The following is a 20,090-nucleotide window of genomic DNA, read 5'->3' as shown; positions in this document are numbered from 1 at the left end:
TTTTAAGGTGTTTTAAAGTTTAAAGGAGGTTTTCTCATACTGGCCTTCAGGCAAAATGTATTATACAAGTTGGTTACACAGTTTATCTTTACTAACCCAAGACATCAATCCAAATAGGTCCTACGACAGTTTCACAGCTGTCCCATGTAGCTTTAGCAAGTTTGCCTTCTGATTTCTGACCATATGTTTCTAAACCCAGGATGACACTTTCTCATCCCAGTTGGAATTCTCCTTCTCTTTTAGGACAAACTGAAGACCTGACAGTGGCATACTCATCATCAATAAGCAAACTAGAGGAACTCAGAAAATTCACCAGGTATTCATTCTATAGAAGTTCCAACACTTTGTTATAGAAAGAAGATCTGAACTATGATACTTCTAAGGCATACTACTGTTTGCAGCTTACACCAAAATCCTCTTTTTTATTATGTGGAAATAGTCTGGTACTCAGACGGTCCTTCATCAGGAGGTTTGTAGCCTACTAGGTATGTCCCAAAGGCTCCAAGTTTACCTTAGCTGAAAATAATGTTCTTATTGGATCAATTATCACTGCTACACTAACAGCAACTCCAGAAAGCCAGCAAACTTAGCTGCAATGACTATGACACCAGCCAACTGCATTGTAACCTGGCCAACTTTTTTAGCATTTTCTAGATATGCAGCTCTGTACTCCCAAGAAGCACCCTAAGTATCAACTCAGGTTTCAGTGCCCTCTACAGACAAAGTGAAACTGTCTGTTCTGATCATGTTTTCACTGTCCACCTCTCCCAGCATGGATTCCATCCCTTCCAGTTGCCTCCTGATCTGACATGGTCATCATCTTCAGCAGTCAATGCGGAGGTGTGGCAGTACTTACAGTAATGGTGATTGTTAGTCCAGAGATTCACCTCCAGGATTGTGTGCCATTGCTTCCTGTCATATTTGCAGAATTCATAAATAATCTAGGTTTCCTCAGGCATTCGGCAAACCACTACATTTCTTGGGTCATTCCATTCCCAATATAATCACTGAAGTATCTAATAGGTTATTGTCTCTACTACCAAGTCACACATTCCCCTTACTCAACACTATTTGTTTGAGAGGCATAGTTTCACACCTCCTCAGATCTATGTTTCCACGCCCACCTCCATGAGACCCATATTCCTCCACCACAGACCACTGGAACCCTTCCCACTTTGTTCCTACTCTCATCACCACCCCCCAGTAGCCTCAATTCTGCAGTCACATTTCTAGAGCCTGTTTCAGACATCAATCCATATTTTATTAACTGAAATCAATGGGCAGACTGATTCAAGCTGTATTTAAATTCAACATCCTAAAACTTTTTTTTTTTTTAATTGTGATGGTAGCATATTATTTCTGAATTCCCTTCCTCTTGGGGAATCAAGATGGATTAGAAAGAAACAATCTTGGTCTATTTCCAATTCTCTTAAATTGGGCTCCTCAGAATGGAAAACATAGAATTTACTGTTGGTGAAGTTGCTATGCTCAGTAGCTTCTAAATATACCTTTTCAATTGCACTATTGCTTTATATTATAATTATTTATTTACAAGGCTGACTCTGTCTATTAGAGCCTAATGGTTCACTGAGTTTTAATGCTGAGGATAATTTTTGTGTACCTTCTTATCTCCCAATTCTTGTGCCAGGTAAGCACTAAATGTTTATGGAAGTAATCTGTCCTTAGACTAAGATTATAACTTACTTGATAGTGCTCAGGGAGTCTGGAGGGGAAAAAAAAAAAACTACAGATAATCAGAAATAACCATCACTATTGAACAATATACAATGAATAACATAGGCAATGATTATATAAAATGGATGACTATGTAAAATATCACAAACCTGCTTTCAACATATCTTTTACTTACTTCAAACATCAGCAAATCAATAGATTGATGATTTTGAACAACTCCTTAGAGTTACAGAAATACAATTTGAGTTGTCTTATAAACAGTAACTGTGTAATAACAATACAAGAAGGGGGGGCAGAAAAGACACATCACAAAGTTTAGTTTGTCAATAATCAGCTAAGAGGATGAAGTAACATTATAAGCTGTGTACTCCTTGACCCTCTATGGAGGTTTACCAAGAGTGACTGAAACAGGAAAGCTTTTGCAATTAATATGTCATCTTGATTTTAGGGTACTGAATAATGAACTGTGATGAGACATGGTGAGTTTTTTTCTTTTTTCAAGTGATAGAAGAAAAACATGAGTTTTGCAAATGGATGAAAGGAAACTTTGTCAATTAGAAATGAGAATCTAGAAAGCCTAATGCCACAGTAAAATTGTAGCAGTACGTGATAGACTTAAAGTTGCATGATGTAGAACTCTAAGCCTATTCCTGCTGGTAAGAGAACATGTGATGACTTATGCAATTTAGTAGACATGTTAACAAATTTTAATTACAGGGAAACAGTTCAGGGGTATTCCCTTAATAAATGTCTTCCCTCCTTAAGTTATCATTCTTCAACACAAAGGGGACCCTGTTTCATAACAAAACTAGAAACATTCAATGAGTTATGCATGAGGTCCAGGGAGCTTTTGAGGATATGGCTGGTGAAGATCAAGATGAAGGTGCAGATGAGAAGAAAAAGGTAGAAGAGTGTTGGACAAATACAACTAATGTCTAACAATATGACTTGCTTGAAACTTCTACAGAGCTTTGAATCATCAAATTCCTCGAGTACACTTGTTTAAGTGACTGCTATCCTCTTACTATAACTAAAGTTTACCTATATACCCTGTTACAGCCACTCTGAAAGTGATTACTGTGACAAGGCCTTTTCACTTTGTTGTTATGTTTTGATAATTTTTAGTGTCCACGATAAAGTCAGTGGAGGTGAAGTGGGTCACAAGCTCTACATAGTACGTAAAAATCAAATTTCAAAGCAAGTAGCTAGATGCAGTCAGGATTGACAATCATTATCTGAGTCCCCAGCCAACCTATATAAGTCTTTCTCTTTCCCTTTATAAACACACACCCCTCTCTTAGGTATGAGAAAGAACAAATAATGATCATATAGCACAGTGACCAAGTAGGGGGAGTGACCAGGAAGACAGTCAGAAAGTGAGAGAAATTATACTAAAAAGATAAATGTGCTAGAAAATGTTAACCAAAATGCATTAAAAATCCTTGCAATCCAACAAGAAGAAAATGAACAACTTCTTTATAAAATGGACAAAGACAGAGACCTCATCAAAGATACACAAATGGCAACAAACATGAAAAGATGTTCATCCTATGTTATTAGGGAATGACAAACTAGAGCAACAAGATGCTCCCACACACCTACACAAGAGGCCCAAGTTCCAAACACTCTTCTTCATTGCTGATGGTAACATAAAAAGTTACAGCCACTCTGAAAGGCAGTTTGACAATTTTTTCTAAAGTTAAACATACTATTACCCTGTGATCCAGCAATTGCATTGCTTGGTATTTTACAAAAGGAACTGAAAACATGTCCACAAAAGAACCTGCACACAGATGCCTATAGTGTTTTTTTCATAATTGCAAAGCTTTCCTAATTAGGGCAGCCAAGCTGATCTTCAGTAGGTGAATGGATAAAAAAAAAAAAAAGAAAAAGAAATGTTACTCAGCACTTCAAAGCAATGAGCTACCAAGCCAAGAACTACATGAAAGAATTTTGAATACACACTGCTAAGTGAAAGAATCCAATGTGAAAAGTTTACAATCTGTACAAGTCAGATATGACATTCTAGAAAAGTCAGTCCATGGAAACACTGCACATATTAGTGAGTTACCAGGGTTTAGGAAGGAGGAGAGATGAACAGCAGAAACACGTATGGATTTTAGCACAGTGAAACTACTCTCCATGATAATGTAGTGGTGGATACGAGTTGTGAACTTCTCAAAAACCAAAGGAGGTATACAGCACCAAGAACAAATCTTCAAGTGAACTGTGTGCTTTGGGTGATACTGGTGTGTTGATATAGAGTACATGTAACATTTGGGGAGATGTTGAGTCAGTGGCTTTGTAATTGTGCAGGGTTAGGGGTGAATGAGAATTCTCCATGCTTTCTGCTCAATGTTTCCTTGGACCTAAAACGGCTCTAAAACAAAATTTATTCATAAAAAAAAAGTAGTAGTTAAAATACACAGGTTTGACTTCAGGTGTTCTTCAGTTATGACTTAATCAAAGCAATTGAAATTTAAATATTTACAGCTCTTTTCTACAACTAGCAAACAGGTTATAATAGACTGTTAGAGACAGAAAAAAAAGAGTTCCATTTGAATTTTGCATTTTTTTTTTAATTATCAGCTTCAAACACTGCTTCTTGAGTGATCAAAGGCATACAATTTGGCAATAGTCTCTTGGGGAGAATCTGCCTTGTAGATTGTAAATCTTTGGAGAAACATAAGACTTTTCTCAAATATGTCCCTACTCTTCTCTGAGATTGTTCCCCAGGCCCATCTACAAAATAAGTGTTGTATTTGCAAGCTTTAAATATTTCAAAAGGGTTCCCCCAAAGACTACTGATGGAATAAAATAAAAACAGATTAAATTAAATGACATGTGTGATAAAACAGACAAGTGAAAAAGTGTATAAAACTGATAACCATTATGACAATGACAATGGATATAGAATCCTATCTCCAAGGTATTCAAAAAATGACTAGTGATGTGCTCTTTTTCCAGCATATCAGGAAGTGTTACATTTTAAAGGACCGGTTTTTACTACATTTAATAGCAAACTTTATACCACAGGATAGAAGAGGTTTCCATGGCATTTGAATTTGATATTTTTTAATTGTAAGCAAAATGTTACATTCTGAAAACTTGGGTGACAGCAATGCAATGAAATGAGTGATACCCATTTTATAGAAAATGAAGCTGAGCACAGAAAGATACCAGAAGGTGGTGATGTGGAGGCTGAAGTAACATTTCAAGGATCACTTTATCCATGACATGGCTAAGGGCTTCTACTGACACTTTTGCTGGTAACACAACCTATCTGTGATGCATATCAGAGTATCTCAAGCTTGCTGCTACCACCACCGCTGTGTTTTAGCTTAATCATGGCAACACCTGTCACAGCTCCTTTCGTGAACTCAATCAGGGGGTGGGGCGTGAGGTGGCAGCCCAGTTCCTCTGAAAAACCACATTTATTTCATGCTCATTTTGGAGTCATGCAGACATTGTTATGTAGTCTGATTCACCTTCATCTCTTTCATAGTGCTTGAGCCCTTTAGATCAATCAGTTCAAATTTCTGCTTCTAACACACTGAAATGTTTGGTTAAGCTGACAAATTTGTGTGGTAAATATAACTGCTTGGCAGGAAACTTTCTGTCTGCTTCAGTCAATGCTTTGAAATAAATCCAGGCAGAACCATTTGTGCGGGCAGCTTTGAAAGTCAGTGATATGAATGGATAAGCCGCGTGTCCTGACTTTACTGCTGCATTTGAATGGCTCCGTGGACGCAGGCAGACCACTGTCTGGAAGGACCAAAGGACTCCACTGGCAAATGCAACTGGCAGACACAGTCTGAATACAGCAGGAGTCCTCAGTACACAATGGGGGGGAATTTGGGCCAGATCAGAGAGGAAGGAACCCGAGGAGGCTGTGCACTGGTGTCCTCCTTTGGACACTGATAGACAGTGCTGGGGCAGGTGCCGTGATGCACAGATGCCTCAGTTTCTGTCATGAGGTTGCTGATTAAATGCTGAGAATGACTGCCCATGAGGATTTTGAAAAACCTCCACTTAACTCACCCAGTAGTTCATTTATTTATCCATTTAAATTCAATATGTACAGGATTAGCATGGCTTCTATGAAAGGAAAGGGGGTGGGGATGTTGAACCAGACACCTGTCTGGGACCCCTAAACTGATAAATAAACCATATAGGAGAATGGTATATAGTATTTTAATTAAATGAGAAATTATTTCTGGTTGATTACACATGATTGATAACATGTAAAGGGGTACAACAGTTCATTTCATGTGCAGAAATCAGAATAAATTTGCCATAAGTGGGGTGATTTTCATAAGATGAACAGTCACTTAAATGTGTGTGTGGTCCTTTTGCTTTCTTGTAATTTTTATATATCTGATTTTATGTGGTCATCACAACAGACCTGGGGTGGAAATATGAGAGAGGTGACTGACCAGGTTACATCTGAAAAATGAGTTTCCTGAGACACCAAATGATAGGCCTAAGGTCGAGGTAGTAAAGCATATTTTGAACTAGGGTCTTCTCTAGCTGTATCCTGGGCTTTTTGTGAATCATGTAGTCTCCAGAGAAGATTGTAAGAAAATGTGAGAAGTATTTAAAGGTGATTGTCCACAGCATTTGCGGACAGGTCAGTATGAAAAATGGATTTAGATTCCATTCTAGATATTCTTGAACCATTTCATTTTTTAGTGATTATGTACATCTTTTTCAATTATAGATAATTAAGAGGAAAATATAGAATAAAGAGAGGAACTCCTCATTATTTAAGATTAGAGAAAGGGATATCTTACTTGGAATAGAAAAATATTTTTTGAACAATTATGATAAGTCAGGGAGAAAGCAGCAAAATAACTTGATTATATTATAATGATCTGATCTTCAAGGGTGACAGAATCACTCTTCCTGTGCAGGATTAAACAAAATTATCCAAATAATAATCATCTATATCAGCAATTTGGGCCTATATGCTATATACGTGGAAAGTTCTACAGCTTGATATAACTATTTGGGTAGACTGAAACATTCACTGCAAACTTGTATATATGATATCTTCCCATTTTTTATGAAACTAGGCAGAGGTGCCTATTTGCCTCATTGTTAGTAATGAGAGCACAGAGCTTAAATTTGATGGTATTAGGCACCAATGACGAAAACAAGTAACATAATACAATTAGAGATATAACTACAGTTCGGGAGAATGTGATTTCATGTTAATTAAAATGTTCAGAATTCTCAGAGTTATCAACTGAAAATGATACTTTTTCCATTAGGAATCTACATCTTGCCTTGCAAGTACAAATTTACTTTCAAATGATTTGTGAAATAAATATGCCCTACAGAGACAGTTTTCTATGATAGAAAGTCCTGTATTGGAGCTCTGAAAATAAAGTTTCTCATCTACGTGTCAAGCCTGCCCACTGTGATTGAAGACAAACTACTTAATCCTCCAAGCCAATGCATGTTCAACGGCAGCAGTATGGGGTCATGCCTTCCAGCTGCTGGAAAGTAGGTAGGAACAACAAATGAGGTAATTCTTTGCAATAAAATATGGAATTTTAGGGAAATAGCTGGATATCCATTTCAAGGTGGCCATAACTGAGGGAAATGATTCAACTTTATACCCCAATACCCATAATATGAAACAGATGGAGGTTTTAAATAACTGATTATAAACTTTCCCTTCTATTTATTAAGCAAGAAAGCCACACAGATTTCCTTAAACTTCTTGAATGTGAGTTACACAACCTATTTATCTTTTGTTTAAAAGGTAGCTTATTTAGAGCCTTTCAAAAACAAATGATATTTGGTTATTAGAAAGCTGATGCTCAGGAGTTATCATGTGGCGATGGTTTCCAAAAGTTGCTTATTAAAAGAAAAGATCAGTCAGCCCAGCTCTCTGACATGTACCTGGAAAGGAAAATAACCTTTTGTGAGCTTGTAAGACATAGTCAGATAGAGTAATTCCAGAAACAAGAGAACATGTCTTCATCTAAAAAAAAATAGTATGTGACATGAATGAACCTCAGTATATTATTCTAAATGAAATAAGCCAGTCACAGAAACATATATTTTGCATGATCACTTATCTGCAATATCTTCTAAAAAAACTAAATTCACAGGATGGAAGAAGAAATAAAGTGGGATTGGTGGGGAAAGGGAATTGGGAGTCTTCTGTAGGCATGTTTCACTTAGACAAGATGAATGCGTTTCAGAGATCTATTGAATAATACTGTACCTAGAGTCCACTATAACATATTATGTACTTAAAATGTAAGATAGATAGATATATTAAGTATGGGCCACAATGAAATAAAAAGAAAGTTAGAAATTGAAATCCCTGTGAAATTTCCCTTAGAGTTTCTCTTCAGAGAATAATGGCAAAATAAGATGGGTGAGATGAAAAAAAATTAAAAAAGATCAATGGAGAGAAATATAAAAAATATCATATAGATTACTAAGAGATAAAAATATTAGCACCCAAACAATATGGGGGGAATGGAAATTTTAAGACTTTCAAGAATAGAAACCAAGAAAATGTGTCCTCAGTATCAAGCAGGCTGCTTGTATACCAAAGGTTTCAAGACAAATTTGGCAAATGTTTCTGATATCACTGATGAAATTTTGGCATGAGAACTCTTATCTCTATGACGGAAACAAATCCAAATTGATAATAAGGAGATAGGGCAAAGAGATTCAGAAAGAAAAACCAGAAATACTGTATATTTTTCTTCCCAAAGTTTCCAAATCAAATCACTAAAAGAAAGGTCAAATCTATTATTAACAAGGTATTAGAATTTTAGACTCCTTGACAAGCTTGTTGCCACTGAGTGCCTTGCAGAGAGGCTAAATAAACCCAAGCAAGGATGTAAAACCACTCTTAAGGCAAGTGGTCATCTCATTACCATGAGTACACATAGGTCACCTCAGCTTCAGAGTTCAGTCCTAAGGATTTTGTTCAGCAACTATCAGTCATTGGCACAACCTGAATTCCTATTCTCTCTAGGATGCAATAAATTAGGAGAAATGGAGCTAAAACAAATAATAGTAAATATGATTTTGAGGAATGATTTCTTAAGAATCCTACCTGTTCATCTTCAGAAGAAACATCTTAATTACATTTTGAGAGAATCTAGCCTTAATTAGACAGGGAAAGAAGAGCCCTTGTTCACTTCATTCCCCGACTTCTGTCTTACTAACACCTTATGTTTATTTGCTTTTCTTCTGGGTCATGAAAAGCTTCCAAGTCAAGAACTCTTCTAGACTTATGTCAGAAACAACACAAATCCTGAGTGCAGCCCTGGCCTCTCTGGTTGCTGAGGGTATTCAAACAATGACTTGCAGTAAAAGACTCCTTTCATCGTTCTTGGGTGAATTCTCCCAACAAAGTTATGACTTATGAAGGACAGAGATTTTTAATCATAGTTTCAGAGATGAAGAAAACAGAACATAGCAATTATCTTATCTGGGATCAAACTCATTCCATGCTTTTTACACTGTATCCCAGAGAAGCGTTGTGGGATTTGAGAGAGCTTAGCATCATGATAAGAAAGTGACATTTGGAAGTTAGACCATAGTGAGCTTGAATCTTGCCTCAGCTATTTCCTGAATGTGTGAACAAGGACTGACTTAAGCTCTTAGAGGCTTAGTTTTCTTACCTGTTAAATGGAGACAATAAAATTGCATATCATTGAGAGGTTAAAGGAGATAAGATATTTAAATGTTAAGTATAAAGACAGAGTAATGAACCCATAAGCATGTTCATTAGCATGCTAATAAGCTCAGCAGCTGGAACAGTCACAAGAATAAAAGCATCAGTAAGTTAGCCTGCAGGTTGTAAGCAGGTAGGACAGAAGAAAGAACATGGATTCCAACCGTGAATTCGGCAGTATTTAATTAAATTGAAAAGTCATTTAATATTTCCTCAATCTCAGTTTTATAATTTTTTAAATAATGTTTTTTTAAAAGATTTATTTATTTATTCATACAGAACTAAGATACAAGCCAGAGGTGCAGGGGTGTGGGGTGGAATGAGGGGCTTCACCAGAGACAGAGTGGGGAGCAGAACAGGCAGATCCACCAAAGTAACATTATTGAGGATTGCAGTGGGCAGGCCAAAAGAGGTCTGCTGTGCCATGTGAGTCACCTCACTGGTTGGGATTGGAACTCGCACTGCAGTGGCTGTGAGTGCCACACTGTGGCTCCATAGTGCCACACTTCAACCTGTTGGCCACAGGGAGGGCCTATAGGGATTTCTTATGAAGTTATCGCATGCTAAAACTCAAACAGCCGTGGTAGCGTATCTAAGATGTCTTCTGTACTTAGGTCAAGAATTACATCAACCATAATCACATTAATTTATAATTTTACCTTCATATCACTAATATTGTTTTACTTTATTTGGCTACTATACTAGGGAAGGTATACTTCTTTCTGTATTTTTTCTGCAATAGTAATGATGATGGTGGGCCCTCCCTGGTGGTGCACTGGTTAAAAAGTAGCACTAGGAAGCAAGCCTCAGCAGCTTTAGTGCAAGTTCAATCCCAGCTGGGGAGGTGACCCACCTGGCACAGCAGACCTCTCCTGTCTTACCCCCTCAGCAGTATACTTCATGGATCTGCCTGTTCTGCTTCCCACTCTGTCTCTGGTGAATACTCTCATCTCCCCTGAACCTCTGGCCTGTCCCCCAGTTCTGTAAGCATACATAAATCTTAAAAAAAAAAAATAACTATGGTGAAAAGTTAGATGTCTTTTCACCTGCAAGAGGGTGAAGTTGACTTATCTTAAAGGTTTATCCTTGATTAATCCCTCTTCTAAAAGTCACAGCTACATCCCTCCAGTTATCACCATGGTGTAGTCTAAGTTTGTAATTCTACATGCATTAGTAATGCAATTAACACAGGAGTATGTCTATCCCTTTTAATTAATTTTTTTGCATCTTTCAGATATAATTAAATAATTTGGGACACTGAGGTATCATATTCTACGAAGTATACACAATTTAAAAGTCTTTCCTAACCCTCTTAGTTCCCATTAAGTTTCCAAAATATGAGTCATTTTAAGGAGGGAGATACTATTCTTCAATGATCACATTGCCAAGGAAGCATCACTGTTTCTATTAACTTTCTCATTCTTGGTATGAAATGAGAAAAGTTCAATTAATTGGAATGTCATTTTCTTACTATGGTTTGTTACCAAAATGTTGATATTTTCACCAACATAACTTCTCTGTCCTTTTAAAAAAAAATACTAATAACAACATAGTGGATGTCCCCTTCAAATTTTTGATATTAAAATAAGAATAAATGAAAAACATTCATTCTTTTCTCAAATAATTAAAATCTTTAACAATAAATACAAGTGAGCCTGTTGTAAGTGATGCAGTAGATACTTTTACACATCAGTTAAAAGAGCCTAATGATATATACATGAAAGTTACAAAATGTTATTACTTGTATGTATGAACTCTCTGTCAAACTTTTCATACATTTCGCTACACATCAATCATTGCCTCTATGTCACCTTCTACTTCTGTCAGTTAGGAATTAAATTGCTTAAGTGGACACAATTATGTATGCACAATTATTACAGCAGATCGGATGAAAAAATCAAAGACAAATGCCCAAACTGATTTTAAATAAAATTTACCCAAGATTAAAATACTCATTATCAATATAGTCTAAAGGAAAAAGAGACAACATAAATAATGACACTGTAAATCCTGTATTAGACTTTCATATTTTGAAAGTACCTATTTGTGTGACTTTTTAATCAACCTAGAAATTTGCCAGTAAATTTTCTAGTTCTATGTCTTTTTAGTTATACTACCATTAAAATCAAACAAAAGTCTACATAGAAGATGTAAAACAAATAGTGCTAAACTAAAAGTAAAAAGTACAAAGTAAGATAGAGGAAATAGGGCCCTCCCTGGTGGCACAGAGGGTTAAAGCACTGCACTGAGAAGCTAAAGCCATTTCCACATGAGTTCAATCCCCACCTGCCCTGGAGGTGACCACATGGTGTGGCAGACCTCTCTTGACCCTCCCGCTGCTCCCCTCAGCAGTGTACTTCATTGATCTGCCTGTTCTGCTCCTCACTCTGTCCCTGGTGAATCCTCTCACCCTCCGCATCTCTGGCCTGTACCCCAGTTCTGTATGAATAAATAGATAAATCTTAAAAAAAAAAAAAAAAGATGAAATAATCACAGTAACAACACCTGATGCTTAGTCTATGGGACACATAATTCCCTAATTTAAAAATTCATAAAATTTTCTAGTAAAGCTACCAAAGCACATCAGTATTCAAACATAGACTGTTTTCAAATATCTTAGGACAATAAATTGTGTAGACAGTCCACATGGAAAAACAAACCTCTCCATGGAAAAGGGCAAAGCATTTTCAACTGTGTAAATATGAACAAACACAGGAATGAGCTACCTGCAGTTAAAAGAAACATCTAGAAAAGACTTCACATACTGAAGAGGATAGTTATAAAATGTTTAAAACAAAAAACATCAGAAATAAGATGGGCTATTAATAGAAACAATGTAAAATATAAAACTAATTTCAATAATGTAATAAACATAAATACAAAAATCAGATAGAAAGAAAACAAATGTCTATAATCAAAACTCATTTTAGCATATAGCAAAAAATCTTAAATACTGGTAAAATTAATGTAAAAAATATCACTGTTTTTCACAGTATTCCTGCCTATCTTTTACTAATAGACTACATGATTAGTGGTAAAATCCTGAGGCAGTAAATGATTTTAAGTCATAAAATTGAAAATTATAAAAACATAGAAAATAGCACTGTAAAACATTAATAGTGGTCATCTTTGGGCAATAAAACTAAGTGTGATTTTTGTTCTATTCTTTGTTTTCATAATCTATAAAGCACACATATTTCACTTATAATGGAAAAACACATTTATATTAATGGTAAATATGGATTATACCCATGTATGTCTATATTTGTGCCTCTATATGCAGATGCATACAAATAGATGCTAAAAAATACTTCAAAGCTACAATAATGCACTAGCCATTGGTTTCTGGGCTTTACTTTAAGAAAAGACCTTTATTTTTACCACTAAATTTTTTTACTGCTCCAGAATACATGGTTTCCATTTTACATGCCATTTTGGGCCTCATTTCCCATAAATAAATATTTATTGTGTTCCTGATTACCCTGCAGCTTGTGAATCCTCCCACAGAGAACAGCATCAATACATCACTGACCATATGAAAAGAAATCACACATTTTCTTCCTTTCTTTCCTTCTGTCCTAAAGTTACCTTAGAGCTTCAAGAAAGTTCTCTTGGGTGTAGTATTTTGAATTTGTTGAACATATCGGTGCTCCACTTCCCAACATCCTTCATGAGCATGCATTTGATTGTGTCCCTTTTCACCTACTATTTTCCTGACTGAAAATTTCTCATCTGGTCTCACTGTTTCATTCCTCTGACCACTTCAGTTAACCTTTCAGACTCTTCTATTTTATGGCCTTCATGCAAGTCACTGTATAACACTATAAACTCTAATCCATGAACAAAAACATGACTAGTTTCGTTCAAAGATTTAACAAAATTATATAATTCCATTTAGTTTCAATTGTATCAAGGTTATCTCTGACATTTGGTTGACCTTCTGAACTGTCTTTTATATTGGACTGTCTTCAAAGATAGATGACATAGATTCAGGTATCATTTTTTCTAGAACCAAGTAATAACAGAGAGAGTACTTCATCAACAGAATTTGGATTATATTTTCCTAGATATATTACCTTACACTTCCCACAGTTGAAATGTATCCACCATTATTTTGCCCCCTTAAACAGCATTATAAAATGTTCTTGTATGAACCATTTTTCTCACAGTTGCAACAGCTTCAGTCATCTGTGGACTTAAAGATCCGTCTCTGCCTTTATAATGGCCCGTCTCTTCTGCAGACACACACTCTGCTAGTCAATATAACTGGAAACACGTGGACTTTTGCTTTGTACTCCAATTTTGGCTCAGTGCAAACTCACATTCCAATAATAACCCTATGTAACAGAAGGCAATTTAAGAACTTAAGATGAGAAAAATCAGACACTGTCCAGTCCTACTCTGGTTTTCTATTTCGCCTCTGCAACTCTTCTTTATGACCAAGCCTCTCTCTTTTCCTCCAGTCGTAACATGTTTGTATCTTTGTAGATGGCCTGCTAACCAGGTTGGCTTTCTTTTTGCTAAAGCAGTGCTCAAGAATCACCAATTCTGAAAAACACTTTCCTGGACTCTTCCACAGATTCTGATTTAGTGGGTCAGGGCAAGACCAATAAATTTGCATTTCTAACTTGTTTACAAGTGATGCTAGTAGTGCTGGCATGGAAACCCCAGCTTGGTTATAGGACTTTCATGACTTGCACCTGTTGATAGGTATGGTGTGCCAACTCACTGGGGTGGTCTTCATGGGCTTTTCCATATCAAAGGGTCCTATTCCTTCTTCTAACCACTGTATGTGATTTCAATTCTAGTTCTGCTCCCTGGAACAACAATGATGACCATTGGTAACAATAAAAAAAAAAGCCAAAACAAAAAACCTCCATTTCCACATCTTTAGGATCGATAAAGCTAGCCTCTCCTCTACATAGTTTTCATTTATTGAATGAGAAAGCAAGGCACTTTGCACCAGGCCTGTCACAAATAAGTGTCCAATAAATGGGGGTTATGAGAACATCAATACAGTTGATGATGGCAACATATCATTCATTCATGCAATGTTTTATCATGTTTGTATCAGGGCACAAAACAGTGAACAAAGCAAATGATATGGTGGAATTAACATTTCACTGGAGGAGACAGCAGTGGTTAATGAGTACATAAAGACTGCACTGCAATAAGAATTATAGAGGGAAAGTAACAGTATGGAAGCATAAAGTCAGAGGGAGGTACTGTTTCAATGAAAATGGAAAAAAAAAGAAAAAGAAAAAGAAACCCCATAAGGAGGTGACCTGTGTGCTATAATCTGGATGAGTATCATCCATTTGAAGAGCTGAGAGAAAGGGATTTCAGACGGGGCACTACAAGAAAAGTCCTGAGTCTAGAAATTAGTTTATTCAAATTAAAGGCAGGAGACCCCAGAATTGGTGAACCTAATGAGCAGAGGTAGATCGATTTAGAAAGGTAAAGGCGAGGGGTTGGTAGAAGGTAGTTAGGAGTTTTTTGTTTAGTGTAAGAAAAATGGAAGGCATATGAGAGCTTTAATTTCTAAGGTAGGAGCATCCTATGTTTGAATAACCTTTTAACAAGAAAATCTGAGTGGGAGTAGTTACAGAAAGGCAAGCTTAGAGGAGAGATCAGTTGAAGGTTACAGGACTCACCTCAGTCACAGTTGAGAGTAGTTGGATTTAAGGTGAAGGATGCCAGGACAGAGAGAAGTAGGTACATTTTAAATATACTCTCGTGGTCAACTGTTATGGATTTAATGTAAGGTATGAAGAAGTGAGGGGCTCAGAACCAGTGACTGGACTTAATATATTGTAACACTGAGGCTATATTCATTAAACCAAACTCTATTGATGCAGTTTGAAGGTTTTCATGTGTATTATATATGTGGATGATAAATACTCGTTTTTATTCAAAGCTAACCTAACTGCAAGTACTTACTTTCTGGCCGTTTTTCTTTCTTAATAATTTACCATGTTGACATTTTTCATAGTCTTTGGTAAAATATAAATAGCAGAACATTTTGTAAGTACCCTTAAGAAAGTCTATATTATTTTTAGATCAAATGACTTTTAAATAATAGTTGATCTGAATTAATATGGTCCATATCCCAGAATGTAGTTCACACCACTATATTGTACAATTCACCCAAACCAGTGAAACATTCACCTTCTCTCACTTCGGTCACTCTTACCAACGCTTTCACAATGTTTATTTAGTGATCTGTGTCGTGGCAAATTTTACTGCCTTGCTCAAGCTCCACTCTCCTCAGAGTGACTTCTGGTGAGCTTTTCCATCAGTTTCTTTTTCCTCCTTGAGTTTTCCTGGAATATCAGTAGGTGGCAAGAGCTGCCCAGCTTGTGACTTAAGATCTGAACAGGGTTTGCTATTCTAAGTTTGGGTAATCAAGTAGAAGGCATGCCAAAATACTCACGGTTAATAACGATAATGATAACAATGTCATATATCAAGTGCATGCTTTATTCTGGGCAGTGTGCTGGAGCTGCACTGAACACACATTATTTCGCTTAGCCTGGTCTTCATATCAACTCTGCAGGCTAGGTGTTATTGGTTCACTGCACAGACAATGCTTAGAAAATGAGCGATGTGTTCACAGCCCCTTGCCCGGTAACACACTCAAGTGTGAACTGGAATAGGTTAGAATAGGGAAACGAGCAAGAAAGTGGAAAAAGGAGGTGTAGACAGAATGAATGATGAGGGTCATAATCATACAAATGCTCCTGATTTTAGTGGAGACACTGATAAGCATAAAGTGCCCATAAAACATTCTGCTAAAAAGAAAACCAAGGGCCAGCAGTGGAAGTGAAAAATGAGAACTAACTTGTTCCTCTGTTTATAAGCAAAGGGGTGAAGAGATATTGAGTAGAAAAACTCACTGATATTTTCTCCTGGGGCCAGAATTTCATCTATTATTACTTTATTATTGTTTTAAAATTCAAGCAAGGGAAATATCCCTACTGTTACTCTACCTGCCTGCATATATCTGCATAATGACTCTGCATAGTCTTAATTCCAGAAGAGGTATTTTGTGAGCTAAATTGTCATTCTAAGGCAGAAATACAATTTTATCTGCAACATGCCCACTTCTATTTGGCTAACCACCCTTTAAGAATCATACACACAAACCAAACATCCCCCAGCTCATTTGAAAGTTCTTTTGTTTCCATGCACTGTAAGTTGGGGGCAAAGTATTATTCCTAATCATTTGGTGGTAGAATTCACTAACTACTTCTAGAATGTCAGTAAGAATGCACCAAGAAAAAACACAAATATGTAATTTAATCAGATAGGCTAATTATTTTCTTTGCTGGCTCTCGAAAGAAGCAGTGAATGCAAACTCACAAATATAATTTATTTTCCTCAGCAGGGGGGAAACACTGGACTGTGATTTAAATGGCATCCTGTTGCTCCTTACAGAATGTGTGATGGGTTCGAATGGCAGTAATAAAAAGTCTGGCAAACACTCATTAACCATGGCAGAGATCCCCTTTTGACTGGGCAGGCAATTTGCACTGAAATGTGTACAGTAAGCTACACCTACATATGAGCCAAATTGCTATAACATTTTTGCAGTGACTACTGATACCACAAGAGTTTTAGGCTGCACCCCGTTGTCTCCAAATACAGGGAGAAAGGTGTTAAGTCTATTGCCTCTGCTAACTGAGCACAGTATTTCCCCACAGTATTTTTAACTCTGCTAGAGATCTAAGAAGTTCTGCAGCATATTCTTACTTTATCTGATTCAACGCTTTCCAAACTGATGTAACCACAGAGGGGTTGTGTTGTGTTTTGGCTTATTCCCTTTGTACATATTTGTTAAGGATACCTAAAGATAAAACTACAGTTTGGGGAACGCTGGTAAAAAATTTTTAGCTTGTGTTTTTATCAGATGTCTCACTTAAACATGTAGCTGTTGCATATTTAATTGCCCATTTTGTACATACTGAACTTATACTAAAATGTATTTGACAGGGAGGAACTACCAACATGTTTCTGTTGCAATGTAGGCCATTTTTCCACGTCTTAATTTTAGTGAGTTAAAATTTCATACATAGGAACTGCTTTTCTGAACAACAAAAATATGGATGCACACCAGAAAGAACAGTTAGAGGCTGAGCACAGTGTACAGTTTCTTTTTGCCACAAGAGCCAAATGAATGAAACACTCCCTTTTTTCACATACTGAAATTCAACACTCAGAATGAAAATCCAAATTCATCTCTGTAAAAGAAAAATATGCAAGGTTTCTAAATCAAGTAGTAGGGGATACCACTTCATCCTCCTAGGCTGGCCAGAATTTAAAGAAGTTGGCCAACAACAAGTTGACCAGGATATAGAGACACAGAAATGTTCTCCAGCAAAAATATATAGTCACTTTGGAAAACAGTCGGATGATTCTTCAGATGATTAAAGATAGAGTTACTATAGAACTGAGAACTGAAAACATCCATACAAAAATCTGTGTGTGAATATTTACAGCAGAACTCTTTTATAAGGGAAAAAGGTGAGACAATCCAAATGCCCATCAACAATTGAACTAATTATTAAAACAAGGAATATCTATACAATGGAGTATCATTCAACCATTAAAGGCAGGAAGTACTGCTATAGACTATAAGAATTAATCCTGAAATATTATGGTATATTCCATAAACTAATCACCAAAGATGACATATTCCATGCTTCCATGTGTATGAAGTGTCCAGAAAATAAATCTATAAAGATAGAAAGTAGATTTTTCTTGCTATGGCAGAGGGAAAAAGGGAAGTGATATCGAAAGAAGAGGGGCTTCTTTTTGAGATTATAAGTGTTTGGAATGTGGTCAGTGTGGCGGTGCACATTGTGATTATAGTGAAACCCAGTACATGTACACTTTGACTGCGAAATTGTATAGTAAACAAATTATAATGATCAACGAACTTACCTCAACAAAATTGCTTTAAAATGATTAGGCAAGAAAATATTGCATTTTTTTATACCTTTGTTGAATGAATAGATAAATGGTTCAACTAATGTATGGTATAGTCGGAAAATCCAAATGCTTTAATAACAGTCCATCTTTAAAGTAGATAGATGATAGATAGATAGATAGATAGATAGATAGATAGATAGATAGATAGATAGATAGATAGATAGATAGATAGATACACACACACACACACTTGGGTCCCAGGTGACGTAGGGATTAAATCTCGGCACTGTCATGTTATCATCTCTGAGGCCTGAGTTCGATGCTTGGCCAGGGAGCTAACCCACATGGTGCAGCAGACCTCTCCTGTCTTGCCCGCTGCTCCCCTCAGCAGTGTGTGTCAATAGATCTGCCTATTCTGCTGTGCAACCTGTCTCTGACAAACTCTGTTATCTCCCTGCACCTCTGGCCTATACACCCCAGCCCTTCTATGTATAAATAAATAAAAATACTATCTTTAAAAATAAATAAAAAAATGTATATTCTCAAGGTGGTTTGCTCTTAGGTACTCTGCCACCAGGTGGTGGGAGAAGACCTTGTCTATGGTTTCTTTGTGTGAATATCAGTTCCAGTCTGGTGGCTACTGCTCAAGTCTATCATACTACAGATCAGTCCATACCTTTCTATCTAAAATGACTTAACTGGTAATATCTAGACAGATGGAATAATAAACCAGAAAAAAAAAACTCTCAGAAAGTATATAAAGAAATGTCATGCTTTGCTCCCTCTTCTTTGAAACTTGGCAAGCACCACTGATGTTCTCTCGCTAACTTTAATTACAACACTATTACCTAATTTTGTTTGAGTCATATCACAGAGTCAAACTCCTTCTGGGGTAATGTGAAGTTTAGTACTTCAGGACAACTTCGGCGTGAAATGCCCTTTTGGGCAGCTTTCCACCACTGTCAGCAGTTCTCCTCAACCACAGATGGTCTATTCACCTTGCTGAGATTGTTAGGGCTAATTAAAATAATAGCCTTAGACTGCCTTTTTTAGTGCTCTGAATTAGTATATAGTCTTTGCCTTTCCCTCTGCGGTCTTGACTTCTTATCTATCCAAGAAAGAATAAATAAAAGTATTTATAACCAACTCAAGGATAAATGCAAGAAATGTTCAAGAAGAAAGAAGAAAAGTCCACATAGTGGTTTTTCAAATAATAATCAAAGAATAAGCCATACTACTGATCCAACTAGGATTTTCTGGTTATAATTTAAATACTAATTTATTTTATTACAAGCAACATGAATGTTGCTTTCTCTCCTGCAAATACACATACACATTCAGTTAAACCTTTATTTTGGGAACTATTTTGTATCAAACATTTGCATCCTCCTGCAATAGCTGTGATTTCAGGTGAGGAGAGTTAATTCCCATAAGGAACCCGCACATGAGGGTCTCCCTGGTGCTGCCATAATTAAAGACACAGTGCTATGAAGCGATCCCCAGCCACTGCTACACAAGCTATCACCTGTCACTGCAACATGAGGTCCCTTGATCCCTGCCCAGAGAGCCAACCCACATGGTGCAGCAGACCTCTTCTGTCTTGGCCACTGCTCCCCTCAACAGTGCATCACAGTAGATCCATCTGTTCTGCTCCCCACTCTGTCTCTGGTGAATTATCTCACCCCCCACACCTCTGTTCTTGAATGCATACATAGTTTTCTTTTTTTTTTTTTTAAAAAACCAGCACATTAGT

At 36.7% G+C, this 20,090-nt stretch overlaps 1 protein-coding gene and 1 pseudogene across 1 annotated transcript in view; both read right to left on the bottom strand.

Annotated features, from left to right (window-relative positions):
- DCC (DCC netrin 1 receptor) overlaps positions 1-20,090 on the bottom strand; it is a 977,719-nt gene that overhangs the window by 461,486 nt on the left and 496,143 nt on the right. The window lies entirely within an intron of this gene.
- Positions 61-13,071, bottom strand: LOC105853705 (annotated as a pseudogene).

The sequence above is a fragment of the Condylura cristata genome, unplaced genomic scaffold (genome assembly GCF_000260355.1).
Source record: "Condylura cristata isolate star-nosed mole 26May11 unplaced genomic scaffold, ConCri1.0 scaffold00016, whole genome shotgun sequence".
Taxonomy (NCBI): Eukaryota; Metazoa; Chordata; class Mammalia; order Eulipotyphla; family Talpidae; genus Condylura; species Condylura cristata.
The sequence above is the reverse complement of the archived record's forward strand: the minus strand, read 5'-3'. Positions and strand labels throughout refer to the sequence as shown.